Source organism: Puma concolor, chromosome D2 (genome assembly GCF_028749965.1).
Source record: "Puma concolor isolate L17-30 chromosome D2, mPumCon1.1.hap2, whole genome shotgun sequence".
Taxonomy (NCBI): Eukaryota; Metazoa; Chordata; class Mammalia; order Carnivora; family Felidae; genus Puma; species Puma concolor.
Window position 1 is genome coordinate 10,770,238 of NC_141677.1, and position 16,524 is coordinate 10,786,761.

The window sequence follows — 16,524 nt, forward strand, 5'->3', positions numbered from 1 at the left end:
TGTAACATTTCTCAAAGTAAACCATGGCATAAAATGAATTTCTTTAAGCATGAAACTAGATGTCTACTCTAAATAGATCTCTCACTGCATTAGGATACCTTACTGGCAGAGATTCATCTGAAGTAAGGTTTACTGCATCAAATCTTATTGCAGAAATTCTTAATTGATGATGGTTTACCTTTTCTGTGAGTATGTTCCATGAAAACATAGTTTTAATTTTGATACTATTTCTAACATCCTTCTAAAATTCTATGACTCTAATAATTATATACAGCAGACAGACACTGTTTAAAACTATTTTTGGAATGGTCTTTATATAAAGAATCATGTTCAGTACATCATGACTTTCATCTATATTCTCATAATTTAATATTTTCAAGTTAGATACAGCTGTTAAAATCATGGAACTTATTTGTTTAATGAGTGTCTTCAGGAAATGGTTTTTTTTTTCATGTTCTGAAATAAGAGAGCAAAAAACTGGAAGGAAAACAAATACTGAAGAACAATTTCTGTTCAAAAATTATTTAAAGTTGCATTACACGAAAACAGAATTATTTCTGAAGGGCAGCAGATGAGAAAAGCAATTAAAGCCAGGAATCTGAAGACAAAAATGACTTGAAAAACACAAGTTTTCTCTTATGCTTTTTAAGATGGCTAGCGGGAAGACAGCTGTTAAGAAACACAAAATGCTAATTATAATGTTTAGTTAAGAGGAGTGATTATCAGCAAAAGTAAAAAAAAAAAAAGGAGGGGGTTGGACTTACATTCAATTATCCATTGAGTTGCACAGTGTTGGCATTCAACAGAATCCATTTTATCTTATTCAGAGCAATCAAAGAGGTAAACAAAAAAATTTTCTTCAAGAGCTTGCAAACAAACAGAACCAGAAAACAAACAGTCAGAGCCCAGCTGGCTGGAAGAAAGAAAGGTAAGACGCAGAGCCAGAACTTTGGGAATTTTTATTAAAAACGCATGAGAAGGGGCGCCTGGGTGGCGCAGTCGGTTAGGCGTCCAACTTCAGCCAGGTCACGATCTCGCGGTCCGTGAGTTCGAGCCCCGCGTCGGGCTCTGGGCTGATGGCTCAGAGCCTGGAGCCTGTTTCCGATTCTGTGTCTCCCTCTCTCTCTGCCCCTTCCCCGTTCATGCTCTGTCTCTCTCTGTCCCAAAAATAAATAAACGTTGAAAAAAAAATTAAAAAAAAAAAAAAAACGCATGAGAAAAAGCCCATTAAGCACATTTTCATTGGGCTAATTATTAACCCTATAGCCATATAATTAAAGACACCCTTTTACTTGGGATGTTAGCCCCAAGAACTAGCATCAGTCCCCCTAAAACTTGAAATAATAGTTTTAGCCTGGTAAAAGCAGAGGAGTTCAAATCTCTCTATCCCCTACAATCTATTTATTTATAGGAATAAAAGAGCCACATTCAAAATGTGCCCACATACAGAGTGCACGGATTCATGTTTGGTCCTAATTTCCTTGCAAAAGAAAAGGGGTCCCTGTAACAGCACTCCCTCTCACAGGTTTGAAGACTTGAGGGGTTTTGACCCAAAATACATTCATACAAAGACATCACGAATATTAGATACCTGGGAATTTTTCATTCGACTTCTCAGGTAAGCAATCACTCTTGCCATTTTTTTTTTCTTTAAAAAAAGAAAAAGCAAAATAGGTTGGTGACATCAAAGGTGCCTCAAATGGCAAACCTAGGTAGCACATGAGCTCTGTTTTTTTACATTCTATTCCTGCAGACACAACCAAATGGCTCCAAGCCTCCATCACACAGATCTTAAGATAGATATGCAGCCTTACGTGGTGAAGAGGGAAAACTAAGATAGTTTCTATCTAGACACACTAGACATCTAGACACACTAGAATCTCATACTTCTGAAAGCTTAGAAAGAATATTCTACTCTCCACCATGATAATTCAGTCTAGAAATGAGCAAAACCCATCCAATACAAAAAGCTTCTTTGATGCCCAAAGTAAATCATGTATATTGCTTTTTAATTCAACTAACATATATTGAATTCCTATTGTGTGTCAAGCATTGAACTAGTATGCTATCGTCTACAAAGATTAGTAATGCAGGACCCTTAGTCTTAAGGATTGCATCATATGTGGAAAGCATGGAAATAATGGTAGCCACCATTGATCCAATCCCTATGTAAGCCCAGCTCCAATAGTCACAGAGCCCTACAGTGTCAGTACCATTATCCCTAAGTTAAAGAGGAATCATCGAAGAATGGAAACTTAAATAACTTTTGCAAGATCACACAGTACATAGCAGGACAGTATTTCAAACCTAAGCCTTTCCACCCTATTGCACTTGACACAAAACTTTTGCACTTTACCTGGTGCTAGGTTATTGCACATTGCACAGCTTCCTTCCTTGTAGTTGAAAAACCCCAGGTCCTCTCCCATTTCTACTTGATTATTATGGTGTGTGTAGCTCCTTGGACATTCATTCAACAATGTCTGAGTGCCTGTATGCCTGGGTAATCATTTTGAGTAGCACTAAATGCCCCAGAGCTCTCCATCATTCTTTCTAGCCTCACACATTTTACAGCAAAATAAAAAAAAAATCTTTGTAAGTCCTAGTAATATTTAAACCCTCCCCTAAACATGGTATGCACCACATATGCTCTCTGCAGCTGAAGGACTCTAAAAAGTATTCAGAGAGAAGGGGGTGAGATATGAGGAACTGAGAATGTAAAGACATTGGAATTATTGCTGGAAAGCATAGCATTTTATTCAGGGAATTGTTGCTGTTGCTATGGACATTTTCCGATGCAGCTTTAGGCATTGACAATGACAAATGGTCTACATCGTTAGTTCAGGCTATAGAGCCAGCAGGAAAAGTGTGAATATTAGTCAAAACGTTGACTTAACTGAAGCACTTTAATACCCTCATCAGGTATGGTATGACACATACTATGACATTAATTACTCTCTGGCTTAGTCTAAAGTTTTACCCCACTCTTAAAATTCCTTTGACTTGTGGGTCACAGCATTTGGGATAAAATTAGTCATGACACTCTGGAGCAAGCATATTCATTGACATTCTATTTCATTCCTTAATTATCCACAGGGAAAGACAAAGGAGCAGCCAGTATTAGTATGAAATCTACAACTATAATGCATTTCTTTCACTGATCTAAACAACTAGAAAATATTATTAAGAGAGTTTGCAAAGTATGCCAAAGTTTATCTGCAAAGATCAAACCCCAAAACATTTATTTATCTGTTAATCATAGCACTGAGCACTGTGCCTGGCATTCAATAAGCTTTGTTAAACAAATGAACCTTCCAAATTATTGATCTTCATTGCTCTATAGAAGGACATTTTTATTTTACTTTGAACTTACTTACAGCAAAACTTAACATAAATCCAATCATCCATCATCTTCATGATGATCCTAAAACATCCTACCATGTTTTCTAATTCTTTCAAGAAATATTATATTTTACTCAAGATCACTTTAGTGTTCGGTGCATTATATCATATCTTAGTGCTCTAAAAACTATCAGCCAAGTATGGTCTCTGTCACTTAGCCAGAAGGATGAGTATCTCCATGATTACATTATAGATGTATTATCTTAAGAGCTGCTGTAAAATATTACCACAAACTTGGTGGCTTAAAGCAACAGAAATTTATTTCTCCAGTTCTGGAGGCTCAAAGTGCAAAATTAAGTTGTCACCAGGGCTGTGTTCCCTCTACAGCCTCTGAAGGACAATCCATGTCAGGGAGTTAGGACCCACTCTAGTCCAGTAGGACCTCATCTTAAATTGATTACATCTGCAAACACCTCATTTGACCTTAAAGACATATTTCGACTATAAGGTCACATTCACATGTTGTGATTAGACATCAGGCATTGGACATGAAGAAGGTTAGTGCATTCAGGTTAGTATTGCCACCCTGACGTCAGCAGAGGATTACTTGATTTATCTACTACTAATGAGTTTGTTCATTAATACAAACACTATGTCTGAGCTGAAGAAACTACATAGAACATTGGTCAATAGAATGGTCAATGATAGTCTTTCACGATAGTTCAACTTTATGAAAGGAATGTGTGCAAAGGGTTGATTTGAAATCAACAGGCAGCTTTTATTCCATCATATACAACCACTCGATCACAGCTCTGCAATATGAATAGCTCCAGTAATAAAAACTCTCTACCAATGACTGCAGATAAGCCTATCTCTAACTAACCATTTTCTTTTTTTTCCATGCGGATTTGAAATGCTCTTTTTCGAATTGGTACCCAGTTGCCCCTTCCCAGTGTTTCCTCCTATTTCTCATGCCACCATGTTGCGTCTCGTTCCTCCCAAAGAATCAGATTATCTCATGGGAGAGAAGATTTGAGTTTGTAAAAATAAAGCCATCTCTGCATATGTTCTTTGTGAAAATACCCATTACTTTCTTTACATTTGTAGTTCCCACTGGTTGAGATGCATTTCCTCCAAATAATTAGATGGCTCACCTTCTCATTTCATTATGGTCTCTGCTCACCTATTGGTTCCTCCCAGGGGCTGCCCTGACCACTACCTAAAGTCACCATCCTTCTCCATGAATCCCTAAATTTACCTTGTTTATTTCTTTCCTTCAAATCATTTATCCCAACCCAATGACACAGTTTATTTGTAGCTTTGTTTATTATCTATATATCCCACTAGAATATAAGCTCTATAAAGGCCATGACTCTGTCTCTATAGTTCACTGTTGTATTGCTCGTACAAAAACAATACTAAAAGCTTGCCCCAGATCAGATGCTTAATAGAAATAGATGTTTGCTGAATAAGTGAATGATTTGAAGTACATTATATCTCTGCAAAAAAAAAAAAAAAAAAAAAAACACAACTTTCCTGTACTATCGATTGACTGATTCTATGCTATCTATATTTTATATACCATACTATCATATATATATGATATACTATACATATACACATATATATGTACGTGTGTGTGTGTGTGTGTGTGTATATATATATGTATATATATATACACACACACACACTATCAATATCTGATTCTCATGGATTTCCAGGGATATATACACAAATGGGAAGAAATGCTTTTCTCATGATGAGTTCAAAGCTCTTACAAATATAAAATTACTAATTTATAAATTAGCCAATTATTCATTAAGAATTCTGCTGTCTGGGGATGCCTGGGTCGCTCAGGTAGATGAGAGTCTGACTTTGGTTCAGGTCATGATCTCACAGTTCGGGGGTTTGAGCCCTGCATCGGGCTCTGTGTGGACAGAGCCTGGAGCCTGCTTCAGATTCTGTGTCTTCCTCTCTCTCTGCTCCTCCCCCACTCATGCTCGCTCGCTCACTCTCTCTCTCAAAAATAAATAAACATTAAAAAATAAAAGAAATAAAATCTTAAAAAGAATTCTGCTGTTCACTGGTAATTTTTTTTAATTTTATGATACAATTGGACCAAACATATTTTAGATTAACCAGTTGTAATAACTTATGCTAATAATTATATTTTTAATTTTTTAATGTTTTATTTTATTTTTGAGAGAGAGAGAAAGAGTGTGAGTGGGGAGGGGAAGAGAGAGAGGGAGACAGAATCTGAAGCAGGCTCCAGGCTCTGAGCTATCAGCACAGAATCCAACACAGACCTTGAACCGATGGACCATGAGATCATGAGAGCCAAAGTTGGATGCTTAACCAATTGAGCCACCCAGGTGCCCATAATAATAATCATATTTTTAAATGACAACCAAGAATATACATTATATAAATAATGGAATTCATGCAAGATATTTTTTCCACAACAGTATTATCTGAATGTGAGTTTTAAGGCATCATTCATCAAACTATTTCTGCTATCCCTAAGTTTGGAGCCAATTGAGAAAAGACACAGGATGTATCAGTTTTCCACTCTCTACTTACACATAACCACAAAATCTTAGTGACCTGCACAAGAAACATTTATCTGTGCTCACAAATCTATGAGTTGGCCCAAAGCTCTGCTTAACGTGGCTGGGCTCACTCATGCATCCAAGGCTAGCTGACTGGTCAGCAGAGTGGAGGCTGACTGGTTTAGGGTGCCCTCAGTTGGGGTAAATTCTTTCCTCCAGCTGACTAGTCTGGGCTCATTTTTTGGCCCAGTAAGGGTTCAAAGAGAATAAAGAGAACAAGATATACTGTCACTTCTACCGCACTCTGCTATCCTAGGCAAGTCACAAAACCAGCCCACAGCCAGGGATTAGAGAAATAGACTCCACCTCTTGAGGGGACGTGAATGCAACGTTACACTGCAAGGCACAGACAGGGCTACAGGCAAAGAGTGAGGTCAATTTTGTAGTCAATCCACCACATGCAGACTACACCTTCTTAGTTGGGCAGATCCACTAAGAGACAGAAGGAAAGACAAAGCTGATGCTGCTTATCCCCTCCCCAAATGACGAGGGAGGAACAGAAAGAAAAGAAAAGTGTGTTGCCATCCCTGAAGCCATTCTACAAAATTCCTGATGCCAGGAGAAAAGACGATCTCTCTATCATGTATGTAGGCATGACGTCACCAAAGTGAAATGGAAGAGTAAGGTAAAATCAGAATTTTGTGCAGTAAAAAACAAACAAAAACACGGCTAAGTCTTCTAAAACTAATGAATTGTTTTGCTGACTTTTTATCAAGTAAACGGTCTTGTTTGCTTTTCTCTTTCCTTTTTACTTCTCAGAGAGCTACCATACAGTTGCCTTCTTTCACTTGAAAGATTTCACTCTGCGTGTTAATTACTTCAGATCACAGAGTAGACTGTTGTCCATCTAGAAACAGCATGGCTTCTTTTAAATTCTTCAAGGCTGTAGTTATGGAAAGGGAACATCAAATTTGGGATGAATGCCAAGCAAACAAGCCGTTCCTCCTCACAAGTTCCACAAAATACTTTTAACTTGGTGGAATCATTTGGAAGAATCTGTTTCTTACAGATTTGCTTGAAGAAAGCTACTCTCTAATTAACTGTTGTCGTTACTATCATCAATCACAGGTAATATTTCAGGATTTTTTGGTGGGGAAAAGAAGAAAAAAAATTAAAAATTAAGCAGCATATATTTTAATAGAATACTAGCCCAGTAAAAGCTTGAAACAGAAAAATGAAATTTTATTTTACAATAAAAATATTAACATAGTTATTAACATGTTAAAGACATAAAATATAAAATGCTACTTTATATTGTTTTACACTAAAGAGCCGATTTGCCATGTTACAAAGTTTAATTATTGTTAATAATATCTATTTTAATAGTTTTCCAATGATAACTTTTTAATCGTTTTCAAATTTAATAGACCTTATTTTTTTTATTTATTTATTTTGAGAGAGGAGAGAGAGAGAGAGAATACGTGAATGCATGAGTCAGGGAGGGGTACAGAGAGAATCCCAAGCAGGCTCCACACTGCCAGCATGGAGCCCAATATGGGGCTTGGAGTCACAAACCATGAGATTATGACCTGAGCCAAAATCAAGAGTCAGATGCTTAACTAACTGAACCACCCAGGTGTCCCTCAATTTAATGGAGTTTAAAACCTTGAGAACAGTGGTCTCCAATTCTTTTTTTTTTTATCACACAGCTAGAATGTAAAAGAATTAAATCCCCCTTATATGTATGTATTCATATTCTATAAACATATATATTATATATCTAACAAATTTTGCAAAAAAGACCTTAATAATGAGCTAAAATAAACATTGGTAGAATTTTCAACACTTTTATTCCAAGCTCCCATGATAATTCTACTGACACCAAAATGAATGAGACCATGTAGGGAAGCAAAAGGAAGGCTGGAGGAAATATTTGTTCAAAAAGTCATGTAAGATCTCAAGCTTCTAAAGGCATCTCTGATCCTCACTTCTCAAAAACGTACAGATCTTCAAACAGAAGAGGTGTCCGCGTCAAGCCTTCTCTTTCATCCCTTCTGTATGGTAGGCTTGAGGAAAAGGTCCTCTGGCAGCTATTGTGGTTGTCTGCTCAGATACTTTCCCAACACATACACTAGATTCTCCTCTTCTGATCACAGTGGTAAGTAAGCCCTTGAGATTCCCCCGGCCAGACAGCTTCTCTGTCCTGGGACTGAACACACACGGACAGGTGTGGTGGTAATTACAACTTCCCCCCCGATAGCAGCACATTAGAAGTTTCACAGACTTCCCAGGGTCCCTGGATGACTTACTTGGTTGAGCATCTGACTCTTGATTTCGCTCAGGTCATGATCTCACGGTACACTGGATCGAGCCCTGCGACAGGCCCCGTGTCAGGCTCCACATGGGTCTCCACGCTGACAGCACAAGACACGTGTGTGCTCTCTCTCTCAAAATAAGTAAATAAACATTTTTTTTTTAAAGTTTCACAAACTTCTCTAGGGTGAATATGCAGAACTGTGCTGAGGGCCATCTTCATAAAGCTGGATTATTCATCCCTTTTTTCTATTCCTGAGCTATCTTTGTAGCTTTCCAGTTACCCTGTCTTCTTGCTCAGGCTGCTCAGGGGCAGATTTTGTTGTTTTGACCAAAGAAATGTAACTGTTATTTGCTCCATCACCTACAGCTGATTTTTTTTTAGGTTTATTTATTTATTTTGTGAGAGAGAGAGGGCAGGGGAGGGGCAGAGAGAGAGAGAGAGGGAGAGAGAGAGAGTCTCAAGCAGGCTCTGCACCTTCAGCACAGAGTCCAATGGGGGGTTTGAACTCATGAACCATGAGATCATGACCTGAGTGGAAGCCCAACACTTAACCAAGTGAGCTACCCAGGGGCCCCAACTACAGCTGAATTTTCAACAGCTCGAGTCTCATCCATTCATCCAGTCAATCAGTCTTTCCTTTAACAAATAATTATTGACTACCTTTTATGTGTTAGGTGCCAGGACATAGAATAAAAAGATGCATAAGATATGTTTGCTGTTCTTTGAAAAACAAACTTTAAAACTAGGGAAACAGCTGCATCAGAGGCATCGCTGTGGTGAGTACAAGATGCTAAGAGAGAAGAGGTAGAAAACCCGGGCATGAAAAGGCAGGGGCTGCTTTGAGAAGGGACTGATAAAAACGACAAGCCTTAAATTATTAAGATTTGAGAATGTGAATACTGCTGGGGCATTTTGAGAAGAGGGGAACCACAGGAGCAAATGCCCAGAGGGAGAAACTACCATAGTTGGCCCTGGTAATGTTATGGCACCAGGGCCATAACACAGGGATGAAGTTAGATACAAAAGAGATTGGACACTGTCTCCTATATGTTTGTTTGTTTTTTTTTTTTTTTAAGCCTCCTGATCAAATTAGAATGCTTAGCTCATCTGCGATAAATCTGTTAAATGTTCTTCAAATTCCTGCACTATCCCTGCTACTCGGTCACGACTGAATGATTCACCTTGCAACAAGCAACAAGCCGCCAAGAGGGACGCCAGGTTTATTAGCAGTCGCTAATCTTCTTAAAGCAAATTCAGACACAAACACTGGTTCCATGACCACGGATCTTTTTATCCATATTTAATCAACACAAGGATGTATCAGACCCCTGAAAAGTAATACAGGAAACATGTTGTTGGTGGCAATGTGCCTGGTAAGTTTATGTAGGGTCATAAAATTAAGCTTCATATTAGCAAGATTCTGCTAACCACATAAGTTTTTCTTAATATTGGTATTCTATCTTGTCTAGCTTTACTTTTGGCTTGTCATGCAGCACTGGATACCAAGTATGATTTTTTAAGCCTTTCCTTTCTCTTTTTCCCTTACTGAACACTACAGACTTTAAACACACGCCTTAGATTGACGATCATGAAAGTCCCCCAGCTCAGGTGTCATTCTGGCATTCTGACAGGTGAGTCTTCTGAAGGAAGCAATTATAATACTGACTCCCTCTGGCAAGTTAGGTAGCTGATGCCTAGCATTTTCATGCTCATTTGAGATAGCCAATGTTTTGCTTTTCCAAAGCAGCTGTCTTTTCAAACTTGAAAGCCCTTTGATAACTGAAGTTCTATTGTGAGGTGGGGGGAAGGGGATGAAAAGAGATAAGACCACAAAAAAAATCAAATCATGGATTTTCACCTCTCCTAACCTTTCATCTTGGGCCTGAGAAACAATTTTATCAAATGGCGTCTGCAGGTATCCTTCTGAGATGAGATTAAGTGCGGATAGGTGCCAGGTAATTATTTTTCCCCACACCTGCTTTCTCTCAGTCTGACTCAGACACCTGCACATGTTTTGGAAAATGAAAATTAATTCAGAGAAAGGCACTTCTAAAGACCCTAGTTCCTAATAAAGGATTTTCAACTGCGAGATGAAAAGCCATTTGATTTTCCTTTTGAGATGCTTGATTTCTGGTCCCCCAATGGGGATATAATCCTTCCATCAGGGAACTCCAGTCTCTAAAGAGAACACTGGAGACATGAAAATCCTCATGAAATTATGCCTGAAACACCTTCTTTTCATTAAATGCTGCTGTTTTTCTTCTTTCATCACTTGACCCTTCCCAATGTTTCTTCCTCTTCTAAAGGATACACCAACGAGTACTTGGCTCTGTTATTTCACAGCTTTTCATGAGCATAATAGCTGGCCCTATTCTACCTTTGCAGCTCAGCAAAGCAACACGAGGCTTATCTAAATAAAGGTTAGAGGGAACAAAGTCTACATGACATCTCCCTGTAACCCATCAGGACACATACCATCTGCTCCTGATGAGTATCCCCCTAAGGCTGCTACTGACTCTGACTCTATAGCTATCAGCAAATTTTCCATAACACATAAATTAACGTCTACAGAACTGGTGGAGAAATTCTTCTTCTCCCCCCCCCCCAAAAAAAAATCTTAACTTTGGGCATGAGGCACCACCAGACTGAATGTCACAAGGGCATGGGACTGGACACCAGGGATGATGATATGACTGAGAGCTTCTCATGAAAAGAGGTTGCCTGTTCATGAGGACAAGGAAAGGCCCAACTGGTCCACCAGCATCAGTGGAGAGAGTATTATTTGTTGAGTTCCATTTTGAATTTTCAGTAACCTGCATCCTAGACATGGTTTTTGTCAATCAGTAATTTTTGTAATGGAAGTTGCCAAGGGGCCAATGTGGCAATGCCTACCCACAGCCATATCAAAGACACTAGTTCCAGAACAGATTTCTTCAGCATTTGTTGGGCTAAAAGAAGATGTTGGAGAGAGAAAGTCCACATCAGCCCCTATCCTTAAGCTTGGTCTTTAGTTTCCTTTTTCCTCTGCTAATATTCTCAATCTACTAGTTTGCACCGCATTACTCTCCTATTTTCTAGAAGGAATCTACTGGATTCAACTCTAAGGAAAAGAGAGAAGAGATAGATATAGGGCCTGTCTTCAGGTTGCATAGAGTCTAATGGAGAGTCAGGTTGACAAAGAAGGTACGGAATACCAAGGGAGAGAATCTTAACTTACAGGGTGAACTTTTTTTTACTACGAGTGGGTTTTCACCACACAACGAATCATATCCTTCTTAAGAACAGAACCATAGCTATGGCCTCTTTGTGTTGCCCATGACAACTGACACAGTGACTTGTGTCTAGTGAGTAATCAACATTTGATTTTGAAACAGAATGGCATTACATGTAGTTTTTAAGAATTATTGTAAATACTTAGGAACACACCTGTTTCTCCTGTCAATTCAAAGACTAAATAGATTGAAGCAAAAGTACTTCCACTGTAAACAAATCAATAAATATGAAAGTGTGTCTTAGAGTCGCATGAAATGACTTATAGATTAGCGCTACACTTGTGCCCAATACGCTGACAGCAAATACTAATCTCTTCAACTCAGTGGGTTGAAAAGTCCTCAGAGTCTTGGTGCATAGCTAATATGTGCATGGCTGCCTTGGAAAGATCCTGGAGATCGGAGTAGTCAAGACCTATTGACGGGCAGCTATTGATAAAATTATCTGAGAAGTCCAGGACAACAACTGGGGATATTTTTAAAGTCAGGGTCATGGGAACCATTCGCCAGGCAGAGTACCATTGAGCACCACCAAAGGTGGGTGGTTATGGAGGACACCTAGCTGCTGTGATATGAGAAAGATGCCCCCGAGAGGAGTTTCAAAAAGTGTGGGTAGGGTGATGGAGCCCTCCAGGCAGTACAAGCGGGAATTCAGAAGACCAGAGTTACAGATTTGCACCTGAGAACAAAATCTAGGCCCCCTTTCCCAGGTAACCTGAGAGAGTCAGAAGAGATACCCTGACACAGAGCCTTCCCCCCCATCAGAAGAGGGAGGCCTGAAGTCAGAACAGACACAGTGTCACCACTCCCACTCCCCCTGTGAGCACAGAACTTGACGCTGATCTGTTCCTTTGTGCAAAACAGAGAAAAATCACCAACAGTCTGCACTGTTTACTGCAAAGGGTTTACTTTGAGATGAGGGAGTGAGCTAATCAACAGAAGCAGAAGGCAGAAGCCAAGCAAGACAACAAGGTCAAGAGGAGCTGGAATGGGAGGCTTCCCAGCCTGTGGCAGATGGGAGAAGCTGCCAGAAACACAAAACACACTTCACGAGTTGCAGAGGCACCAGGTGGAAGCAGAGCAATTTTCCTTTCCTGACGCCCTGTGGGAGTTTGAGAGAAAAAACTCTCCTGTGTTTCCCCTCTACTCTAATATGACTTCCTACCTCTGCTCTTCAAATGTGTAGGGGTTTTCTCACACCAAGAATTCTTCAACTCTTCAGCAGACACCAACTGGGTGTCCAATAAACGTAACTCAATCCTAACACTACCCTACCTGGAGTTAGCATAGAACCCACAGGTTAAAGGCTCAGTCCTATAGGACTTCCCCCACCCCCAAGCCCCCACTTCAACACTAATTGCAAGTCCAGGTTGTCACCTGTGCTTCGGACCAAACTGTTATAAATCAGAGATTGCCACAACCTCCTCCTTAGGTTTGATGATTTGCTAGAATGGCTCACGGAACTTAGTTCAGTTGCTACTGCCAACGTATTACCCAAGGATGTAACTCACGAACAGTGAGGTGGAAGGCACGCATTGGGGAAGGTATAGGGAAGGGGTTTGGAGGTTTGGGGCTTCCCCACGCCCTCTGGGTGCGCCACCTGCCTAGCACATCAATATGTTCATCACGCTGGAAGCTCTCTGAGCCCCATATTTTAGGGATTTCTATAGAGGCTTCATTACATAGGCACGATTGATTAAATTCATCAACTATCAGTGATTGGACTCAATCTCCCCTCTTGCCTCCCTGAAATTTGGAGGCTGAAAGTTCCAACTACCTAATTACCTGTTTGCTTCCCAGGGCAGCCAGCCCCCATCTTTAGGGAGTTTCCAAAAGTCATCTTATTTACAGAAGATGTGTGGTTGACAGGGCTTTGTTACGTATAACAAAAGATACCTTTACCTCTCTTATCACTTGGGAAATTCCAAGAGTTTGGGGAACTGTGTCCCAGGACTGGAAGAGGTGATCAAATATGTATTTTTTTTAATTTTTTTTCAATATTTATTTTTGAGACAGAGAAAGACAGAGCATAAACAGGGGAGGGTCAGAGAGAGGGAGACACAAAATCTGAAGCAGGTTCCAGGCTCCAAGCTGTCAGCACAGAGCCCAACACGGGGCCTGAACTCACAGACTGTGAGATCGTGACCTGAGCAGAAGTTGGATGCTTAACCGACTGAGCCACCCAGGCGCCCCTCAAATATGTATTTCTTATTATAAATCATAATATCACAGGATCAGAGTCTAAGATGTCTCCCAATGACCCGCCTCCTCGTATTCATGCCCTTGACTTATCTCCTGTTCTTGACTGTGAATGGGATTTGTGACTTCCTTCCAACCAATGGAATAATACAAAGGTAATGGATGTCACTTCCACGATTCAGTGACATAAAACTATGATCTCTGTCTTCTAGCAGACTCTCTCTATTGCCTTCTTTGCTTACATGGTTTAGTGAAGCAAGAGGTCGTGTTGGAAAGGACACAAGGCAAAAAATTGGTGGCCAAAGGCAACAAAAAGCAAGGAATTAAAGCCCTTGTGCAACAACCTGAAGCAACAAATCTTACCAATTACCAGGTAAGCATGGAAGAAGTTCTTTCCCCTGTGAACTCTTAAGATGAGGCCCAAGTTATGGCTGACATCTTGACTATAGCCCTGCAGGAGACCCAGAAGCAGAGGACCCAGTAAGCTATGCCAGGACTCCCAACCTACAGACAATGAGATAATAAATGTGTGTTGTTTTAGGCTTCTTAACTTTTTTGTAATTTGTTATACAGCAATGGATGATTAATAGAATCTCCATGGCTTGGTAGGTGTCCACAGCCTACAATCTATGAGAGGTACCCATACTGGATTGGTCAGAATATTATCTGGCTATGACTGTCTCTAAGGGGGATCCCTTGAGACTCAGGAAATAGTGTGGTAATTAATATTATGTGTCAATTTGACAGGGTCACAGGGTTCTTGGCTACTTAGATAAATACTATTTTGGGGTTTGTCTGTGAAGGTGTTCTTGGATGAAATTAATATTTGAGTCATTCAATAAAGCAGACTGTCCTCGCCAATGTGGATAGGCTTCTCCAATCCATTGAAGACCTGAATAGAATAAAAGAGAAAGAATTCGTTCTCTCTGCCTGTCTCTGAACTAGTACATCAGTCTTGCCCTGCTTTGGGACTCAGACTTAGAATGAACGTACACCATCAGCTCCCCCATCGGTGTATTAACAGCAGATCTTGGACTTCTCAGGCTTTATAATCACACGAGCCAATTCCTTGTAGTAAATCTCTTTATATGTCTATCTGCATGCAATCTTTCAAATGTCCTTCCTCCTACAAAGAAAACTGCCTTTCTCATTTGTCCTTCACCCAAAGCCACATCCTCAAGAGAATTTCTACCTCTAAGTAATTATAATTTTCATCTGGGAAGGGAGTAACATCAGAGAGAAGAATTTCACTGAAGTTCACTCCAGGTCAAAGGTACCCTTTAGAGCTCCTGAAACATTATAAAAGACTTGATTCCTTTAGGTGAGGGCCAGAAGGGATACAGTTAGCAAAGCTGAGAGCCTCGCTCTGTCCTTCATCACACCCATCTCCGGAGCCCCACACTCACACCGTACTACATTTATTTTGGTCCCTCTATTTTGTTTCAGTTTCTAAACAAACCAATAAACGATAGATGCGTATTTTTATACTAGCTATAGATGTGGCATACATTTTAATTCTACTAAATAGTATTTCCTTTTTTTGGACAAAAGTTGTGGTAAGGGTTTGAGACATTTATTTCAGATATTGAAATAAACCCACATCATTAGAAGCTGAGAAGCATCTAAAAATGCCAGTTTAAATACCACATCCTCTGAAGTATATACCCCGAGACCTATTTTTTTCCAGGGTCTTAAAAATGCTTTACTAACATTAACTTTACGCAGCCTGACATCACCTCTACTAATATTATCATATCCCCATTTGAAAGATATAGAAAGAGTCACACAGAAAACTATAACAGGGAGGGAACCCAAGGTCGCAGGCTTCTGTGCCTGGAATATAAAATCTGTAAGAGTCAGGCTTTGGGGATGTTTTCTCTTTCCCAATTGACAAGAACTAGTCATGCAAGTGACAGCTTAGGAACACTATCATTTGCAAGTATCCCTTCCCTGCCTTTTCCAAGTCTTTTGCATAGCCATTTACATAGAGGGCCATGAATTATACATCAGTAGAATCTCTTTGTATCCTTCATGCACCTACACTTCACATAGTTGTGCGATCTTGAATTCATCATTTTGATTTTTCCATCCGCGCTCTCCTTAATTTCCGGTGAACACTGTTCCTGCTGTCAACACACTACCCCTTGCAACAGCTCTAAGAGGTTAGAGGGCGAGAAAATCCTGCCTTTTCCCTGCTCATGTTTTATCTTCCAAATTAAAGAGCACTCTCTGACTTCTGGCTATGGCTGAAGAAAGAGGTCAGCAGATCCTCTCCCGAAGAGCAACTATAAAGCTGAGAAAAATTAACAAAATAATCATTTCAGCGTGGTAGAAATTGACCAAAGATGTGTAGCAATCTGAAAAGAGTTTTTGCTTGAGGAACTGCTGAACTTCAGGTGAGTTAGTGGGGGTCTCCAGCACTCATACCTACAGCTCCCCATCAAACCCGCGGTTAGTCAGCATGGAGTATCTGCCACAGCAGACTGAGCCTCGAGGACCAGGAGCTTTGCTGCACTGGTCAGTAGGGGCTCACTCAACTTAGAGTGGCGGAAGATGCCTATGCCCAGGGTTCTTGTCAGCAAAAGTTACAATCTTGACAGTGGGTAAGCAAACAGGACCAATGACTCCATTACCTTGCTGTTTTAGATATAGTTGGGGCAAGTCTACACCTAGATAAAGCAGCCTACACAGTGGAGACCAAAGAGGTACCAAGTTATCCACAAATTTCTGGCTTACCCTAAAGTTACACAAACGTACCGAGGAAACAGAAAAGAACCTGAGGAAACGTAAAAGCTGGGCATGCTTGAAAACAGACTGAACTTTTAACGTGCTCCCGTGCCCACAGGTAACT

The 16,524-nt window shown here is 40.1% G+C and overlaps 1 long non-coding RNA gene across 1 annotated transcript in view; it reads right to left on the reverse strand.

The window, feature by feature from the left end:
• The window catches only part of LOC147575772 (uncharacterized), a 278,295-nt gene extending 277,348 nt beyond the window's left edge, over positions 1-947 (reverse strand). The window contains exon 1 of the long non-coding RNA XR_015241962.1: positions 765-947. This is a non-coding gene — a long non-coding RNA (uncharacterized LOC147575772). The remainder of the gene's footprint in view (positions 1-764) is intronic.
• Between the last annotated feature and the right edge of the window lie 15,577 nt (positions 948-16,524).